The following is an 8491-nucleotide window of genomic DNA, read 5'->3' on the forward strand; positions in this document are numbered from 1 at the left end:
TGAGCCCCGCTCGGCGCAGCGATCTCAGAACCGCCCTCAGGTGTTGCATATGCCGCTGCCAATCACTGCTATAAATGATGATGTCATCTAAATAGGCAGCGGCGTAAGCTGAATGCGGCCTGAGGATTCGGTCCATGAGACGCTGAAACGTAGCCGGGGCCCCAAACAAACCGAACGGAAGTGTCACAAATTGGTGTAATCCAAACAGTGTGGAGAAGGCGGTTTTCTCACGGGAAATTGGTGTCAAGGGGATCTGCCAATAACCCTTCGTCAAATCCAATGTCGAATAAAAACGAGCAGTGCCCAACCGATCGAGCAACTCATCAACACGAGGCATTGGATATGCATCAAATTTAGACACCGCGTTGACTTTTCTATAATCCACACAGAATCACACAGACCCGTCGCTCTTAGGCACTAGAACAACTGGGCTAGACCAATCACTGTGGGATTCTTCTATTACCCCCATATCGAGCATTGCATCCAATTCCTCCCGAACAATTTTCTTTTTGTGTTCGGGTAGTCGATAGGGGCGGCTAAGTACCACCACCCCCGGCTTGGTCTCGATGTGGTGATGGATGAGGTTTGTACGTCCCGGTAGAGGGGAAAACACATCTGCAAACTCCTGTTGCAACCTGGCAACCTCCGCGAGTTGGCTCGGTGAGAGGTGGTCTCCGCAAGTGACCGGGGTGAACTGTTTACGTTTTGAGCTCACCTCCGGTCCGAGCTCTGCCTTCTCGGGAACCACCATAGCCAACGTCACGGGGACCGCCTCCCTCCACAATTTTAGGAGATTGAGGTGGTATATTTGACGTGCGTCCCCTCTATCGGATCGTTTAACCTCATAATCGAGATCTCCCACTCGTCGTGTGACCTCAAAGGGTCCTTGCCACTTGGCGAGTAATTTAGAGCTCGATGTGGGAAGCAATACAAGCACTTTATCTCCCGGTGCAAATTCCCTTAGCTGAGTTCCCCTGTCATACAGTCGGCGCTGTCGTTCTTGAGCTTGGAGCAAATTCTCCTGTGTTAGTTGCCCCAAGGTGTGGAGTTTTGCTCTAAGATCAAGAACGTACTGAATTTCATTTTTACTGTTCGAAGGTCCTTCCTCCCAGGCTTCTCGCAATACATCAAGCATGCCGCGAGGGCGTCGCCCATACAGCAGCTCGAATGGGGAGAAGCCAGTGGAGGCTTGCGGGACCTCTCGTACTGCAAATAACAGGGGGTCGAGCCATTTATCCCAATTTCTAGAATCATCGTGCACGAACTTACGAATCATGTTTTTGAGGGTTTTATTAAATCGTTCCACCAGGCCATCCGTTTGAGGATGGTATACACTGGTGCGAATCGATTTAATATTTAATAACTCGTACAGTTCGCGTAGTGTCCGTGACATAAACGTTGTGCCTTGATCGGAGAGGATTTCTTTCGGAATCCCCACCCGGGAGATTATTTTGAAGAGCGCCTCCGCAACACTGTGTGCTGAGATGTTGCGAAGAGGCACTGCTTCCGGATATCACGTTGCATAGTCCACTAGGACCAATACAAAGCGATGTCCGCGTGCTGACCGTTCTAATGGCCCGACGAGGTCCATTCCAATTCTCTCAAAGGGGACCTCGATCAAAGGGAGAGGGCGCAATGGCGCTTTTGGGGTGGCCGGTGGGTTAACCAGCTGGCATTCGCGGCATGCCGCACACCACCTGCGGACATCGCCGCCAATGCCCGGCCAATAGAAACGGGCTATTAGACGGTTCAGTGTTTTCCTTTCTCCTAGGTGACCTGCCATAGGATTATAATGAGCCGTCTGGAATACCATTTCCCGACGGCTCCTTGGGATCAAAAGTTAGGTTGTATCCTCTTTGGTTCGAGTGTCCTGTGTCACTCGATACAACCGCTCATTTATAATTGCAAAATAGGGATATGAAAGTGCGATGTCAGGCTGGAGTCGTTGACCATCGATAACTCTCACTTGGTCAAAGGCGTGTTTGAGGGTTTCGTCTCGCGACTGCTCCAAAGGGAAATCCCCCTCAGGGAATTCCCTGAGAAGGGGAGGGGACGCAGCCTCTCCCCCTCTCTCGTCATCATGACGTGGAGCTGTCGAGGACGGCCCCGGCTCCGCCTCCCCTGCCAGAGCATCGCACATCACACATCTCCCTATTCTCACACAGGACCCATCTGCACAAATTCCCTTTAATAAAGCTTTAAAATCAGGCCAATCAGTCCCCAAAATCAGCGGATGGGTGAGGCGGGAACTAACCGCAGCCTCCACTCTATGCTTTTTCCCCCGAAATTTAATTGTCAGGGTCACCACTGGATACTTGTGAATATCCCCGTATACACACTTCACCTTCACCGTTTTGGATGTGACCAATGCCTCGGGTTGAACCAGGCGTTGGTGGATAGTGGTTTGATTACACCCGGTATCCACCAACGCTTGGTGAGTACCCCCCTTGACACTTACCGGTATCCGGTACGCTCCGGCCCGGTCGGGGGCAGCCTGTGGGAGGTCAGAGACCCGCACCACCGTCCCCAGCTCCATCAGAGGGCACTGATCTCGGAAGTGGCTCGGGTCTCCGCACCTCCAGCAGGCCGGCCCAGGCGCCACGCCCGCACTTGCGTCGGCGGGCGCCCCCCCCGAGGGGGAGAGCGGCGGGGCACTGGAATAGGGGAAGGTGTCACCTCCCACACCCGGGGAACTGGTCTCAGGGGCTGGGTTCCTCCTCGTCTGCGTGGGGTAGGAACGGGACCTGGAGAGAGAGCAGACGAGAGAGAGAGAGGGGAGGGGGAAGAAACAGAGGGAGGAGAGAGAAGGTAGGAGGGATCTTCTGTCCTCGGGATCGCCGCCATGTGGTCCTCCGCAAGTCGGATAGCTTCCTCCAACGACGCTGGGCGGTGGCACTGGACCCACTCCGCCGTTCCTTTTGGCAGTCGAACTATGAACTGTTCCAGTACCACCTGGTCGATAATTTCCTGGACGTCGCAATCCCCCGCTAACAGCCATCTTCGGCAGGCGTCACGGAGCCGCTGGGCAAAGGCAAACGGGCGGTCAGAGCTTTCCAACTTCAAGCTCCGGAAGAGTTGACGACTTTCCTCCGGAGTGCGACCAACCCGTTGCAAGATGGCTTTTTTTAGATCTCCGTAGGCCAGGAGGCTCGACGCTGGCAGTTGTTGAGCCGCGAGCTGGGCTTCCCCGGACAGTAGTGGGATCAGTTGCGCTGCCCATTGGCCGAGCGGCCAGCCCCAGATCTCAGCGGTCTGCTCAAACAAATCCAGGAAAGCCTCGGGGTCGTCCGCCGCCCCCATTTTCTGTAATGCTGGCGGGGGTAACGGCGTGGGTGTGTCCGGGGTCGCGGCTGAGGATGCCCCCTGGCTGAGGAGGCTCCGGATCGCCTGCCGGTCCTCGGCTTGAGCATGCATGAGCTCGACAAACCGGCGGTCTTGATCTTGTCAGAGCTCAAGCAGCGTTTGTTGGTGGTTCCGATGTAGGCTGGCGAGGGCTTGGCGGATCTCCGCCAACTGGGAGGACTCTACGGGACGACCTCCATCCATCTTCGACCCAAACTTCAAGTTCCCGGGTTTCAGCACCAGTGTAACAGAAGACGCGAGAAGCAGGTTTCCTTTTTCAGGTGACGCTTTTATTTCCCCTCTTCCTCGACACCACTTTACAGTTACGTTCATACACTCTATCCACACTAACACACACACTGCTTCTACAAATAACTTCCACTACTCAGGAATGGACACTCTGGCTCAGCTCTGTCATATCCAGTCTCTCTCCCTGAGCGTTGTGTCGCTCTCTTTATGCCGCTCTCCCCGTGCTCACTGAAATTAGAGACAGGTGTTAGACATAATTTAGCTCAGGAGTAAGCGCCCTTACCGCTTTCTCTCTCCGGAGAGATGCTTGACCATGCCCCCGCTGCCACAAACCCGATTATGTTGATTTACACTCTATAACATAAGACCCTTCCACTCTGTACATGCTACACAACTTCTTGTTCAGTCTCTTGCCATATCTTGACTGGATTACTGTAATACTCTTTTAGCCAGCCTTTCTGCATGCGCAATCAGGCCTCTGCAAATTATTATGAATGCAGCAGCACGGGTGGTCTTCAAAGAACTTAAGAGAATGAATGTCTCCCTGTTGTGGATCTGCAAATGAGTGGCATCTTGTGATACCACCACAAAGAGGAACCAAATCACTTTCCCACACTTTCAACTACACTATTCCTTGATGGTGGAATGACCTTCCCAATACCATCTGTGAAGCAGACTCCCTCTCTGTCTTCAAAAATGGCTAAAGACACAACTTTTAAAACAAAAATTCCACTCTAATCTCTGTGTTGGCTCATGCTTTTCTAATACAATGGAAACTCTATAGGCCCTTTCCCACTGCAGGTACTAGAGCCAGTTTTAGGTGCTTCTCCCCGGGACTAGTACTTTTCCTCGCTTTCGCAGCTGAGGATGTGTGACTATACAGGAAATAAAGTGATTTATGGATTACCACATCGAACGACGGAGTTTGACCAGCGTGCCTGATCGTCTCCCTCGCCTGCGTCTCATAGTGCGTTTAAACAACACAGCCATGCCTCCGACTAAAATGTCAAACAAAACGTCCAAATATTCAAAATCCGAGAAAAGATTGACTGGTGTATGCTGTCGAATGTTCAGCAGTTCGTCTCTGGTAAAACTGACTGAAAAAAGATTACTAAACACAAGACAAACAAACAAAAATAACAAAACAATAGAAGCGCTCCACACCGAGGCGGCCATCCGTGGCGCCATCATGATTATTCTTTTGGGAGAACATTAATCAATGAACAAACATAACTGATAACAAGCTAATTAAACAAACCAATGAAAACATAACACATGAACATGGAGGGAAAACATGAAATCACATGACAAGGGAACAGGAACTATCAGGGGTGTCTTGAGGCATGGGGCATGTGACCAGGGCAGAGTCTGTGGGGGGTGGAGCCATGAGAGGCTCGAGGGGTGGAGCCATGGAGCTTGGTGCCCGGAGAGTAGCCAAAGACTCGAAGGGCCAGGGTGGAGCCGATGGCAGGGAGGACCAAGGCGGTGCTGGAGGCGTTGCTGTGACGTGGCATGGAGCAGGCTGAGGCATTGCTGTGACGTGGCATGGAGCAGGCTGATGCGTTGCTGTGACATGGCATGGCGCAGGCTGAGGCGTTGCTGTGACGTGGCATGGAGCAGGCTGAGACATTGCTGTGACATGACATGAAGCAGGCTGAGGCGTTGCTGTGACATGGCATGGAGCAAAAAATGGTGCTAGCTCAGCGACCATGACGAGGAATTCTGGCTTGGTGGCCATGACGTGGAACGCTGGCTCGGCGGCAGCCATGTCGTGGAACGTTGGCACGGTGGCGGCCATGTCGTGGAACGCTAGCTCGGTGGCGGCCATGTCATGGAACGCCAGCTCGGTGGCGGCCATGTCGTGGAACTCTGGCTCGGCATCCGCCTCCCCCACAGTGAACGTGGAACCAATGATCTGTAAGGCGAGGTTGATATATTGAGATACACCAGGCATCAAAAAATAAATGGACTCATTCAGTCTAAATCTAAAACAGTCTTTGAGGGCAACCTCATTAAAGTCCACCTGGCAGGCTAGACCGCAGAAGTCCTCAACATAGTCCTCCAGGGGACGATTCCCCTGATGTAGGCGCAGAAGTAAAACTGCTGGGTTCATGGTTCTGTCTTACAAGTATTCTGTAACGTGTGCTGGCTGCTGGCAGTGATGATGAAGAGGACGATGACGATGATGAAGTGTAGAGAACCCAAGTGCAGTTTATTTACAAACGTGATAACCAGTAACCCTAACTACAAATGTGAAACAAATCAAATCAAAATCAAATCAAATCACTTTTATTGTCACACAACCATGTACACAAGTGCAATAGTATGTGAAATTCTTGGGTGCAGTTCCGATCAACATAGTAGTCGTGACAGTGATGAGACATATACCAATTTACAATAAACATCAGATTTACACAACACAATTTAAAATCTAATATACACATAATTACACACAATATACAAATAATAACATACAATACACACAATATAGAATACACATTATACAATCAAAATAGTATATATAGTGTATATAAAATATAAAATATACAGTAGGTTGTATTGTACTGTATTGACATTCAGGCTGTCGGTTGATAGTAAGTTGCCAGTGCGTTGTTAAGAGAGAATATAATTTATGACAGTCCGATGTGAGATAATAAGAGTAATAAAGTGCAATGCTGATGTATTTGATCGTGAGAGATCAAGAGTTCAAAAGTCTGATTGCATTGGGGGAAGAAGCTGTCATGTAGTCGGCTGGTGCATGTCCTGATGTTGCGATACCGCCCGCCTGATGGTAGCAGTGAGAACAGCCCATGGCAACAACAAGAAGAATATAAAACATAAACATGAACATGAACTTGACTATGACTTGACTATAAACATGACTTGACTATAAATATACACTTTCACATTCAATACTTGACAAGGGACAATGGAAAACATGAGGGCTTAAATATAAGACATGGGAGAACATAAACCAATGAAAAACAGAACTGATAACAAGCTAATTAAACAATAAACCATTGAAAACATGACACATGAACATGGAGGGAAAACACGAAATCACATGACAAGGGAACAGGAACTAAACTTTTCAAAATAAAAGACATGAATCAACAAAATACACATGACAATTTTCAACATGTTGCCCACTAAATTCAGTGAGTGCTGAGTGATAGTCTGACCGCTCGTCTCATCTCTCACCCCGGCTGCAGCAGCCCGGAGCTCCGCACACACGGCTCTCGTGCCCAGTCTAAAACCATAACCTGAAGACACAAACTGCATCCGAAAACTGCAAAATGCTGCCTTCTGGGGCTGTATAAGGAGGCAGGATGAAATAAGGTGCTTTTTTAACTGTTCTGTGACCAGATCCTTAAGAGTTCCATTAATTGAAAATGCAGTTGTTTAATCCATTAACTGATTAGGCAGCTGCTTACATTTTCAGATGCAGCCAAAACTCATGTAAAACAACCCTTACAAAAGTGTAGAATGTAGATCCAGTCCTGGTGTCCTCTGTCGATGTTGTTGATTTTGTTCTTGTTGTTGTTGCTATTTAATCGCACGTGCCAACCACATCAGAAGAAAAATGCTCGATACTTGATGATGTCACAATGGCGGTAACTTTTGTGAATGCGAATGCAAAAAGGGGAAAAGACTCCTCGGGTGTCCCATTCTTCGTATGAAAGTTACTAAAGGAAAAGTACCAGGACTGTAGGTGGGAAAGGGCCTATTAATGCAGAACTTTTCATGTTACTATCTCCTTAAGATGAATCGCTTATGATGTATCCTTCCTCATTTTGTAAGTTGCTTTGAGTAAAAGCGTCTGCTAAATGAATAAATGTTAATGTAAATGTGAAGACCCGAGGTATGTAATTATAATTGAATTTATACATCCCTACAGAAAATGCAAACCAAAAACCCCAAAAGAGCACTGTCTTTTCCATTACATTTGTTTATTTTGACATAACATGACACTGAATGCAATTTATAATACTGTGACAACATTCCCATCACAAATTTGGCTATTATGCATTTTTAAGCAGTTTTTAGAGACAAAATAAAAACCGATGAAAATCTGAAGTTATTAAAAACATTTTGATAATCTGAAGCAGTTCATCACTATCATAATCTACCATACAGTATAATCTGCATTTTAGATCACTAGACTTGTGATTCAAACCTGCTAGTACTAGTAATAAAAGCATTTAACTGTAACCATAACTGAGAAATCGATAAGAAAAAAACAAAACTATGGAGCCACACTTATTTTTTCTGCTTTTTCCCCCTCTCATATTCTGCAATCTTACAGAAAATGTCCATAAAATTGGCAGCAAGCTCCTTTTTTTATCTTTATCTCGCTCTCCCACTGATCAGCTGATTCAGCACTGTCCGTGCAGCCTCACGGCCCAGCCACGCCCTCCTCCTCCTCACACTCCTCTCCCGCCCAATTCAGGCCAGGATGCCACCGGTCTGACTAACTCCCCCTCCCATCTCTAGAGGGGAGACACTGCCCTTCCGGCCGTTCGGTCAGCCGGTGGTCCACCCCACCTCCTGGGAAATTGGGGGAGAGATGAGGGGAGGTGTGGGGAGAGGGAAAGGGCGAGTGGAGACGTAGACAGAGAGAGAGCGAGCAAGAGGAGAGAGAGAGAGAAGAACTTGCTCGCCGACGCCCGGTCCTCAACCGCTCCTCCGCCCTCTGGTGGATGCCAGTTCGTTTCTCCTCCGGTGGACGGCAGCGAGTCCTCCGGCCCCTGGTGGACGGAACTGCTCCTCCCCTTCTTCAGTGGACAGCAGCAGTTCCTCCGGCTCACGGCGGCCTGCAGCAACCCCTCCATCCCCAGGCAGACGGCCGCGGCTGCTCCCCTGGTGGATGGCAGTGGCAAGGACTCCACAACAGCACATC

The sequence above is a fragment of the Myxocyprinus asiaticus genome, chromosome 49 (genome assembly GCF_019703515.2).
Source record: "Myxocyprinus asiaticus isolate MX2 ecotype Aquarium Trade chromosome 49, UBuf_Myxa_2, whole genome shotgun sequence".
In the NCBI taxonomy this organism is placed as follows: Eukaryota; Metazoa; Chordata; class Actinopteri; order Cypriniformes; family Catostomidae; genus Myxocyprinus; species Myxocyprinus asiaticus.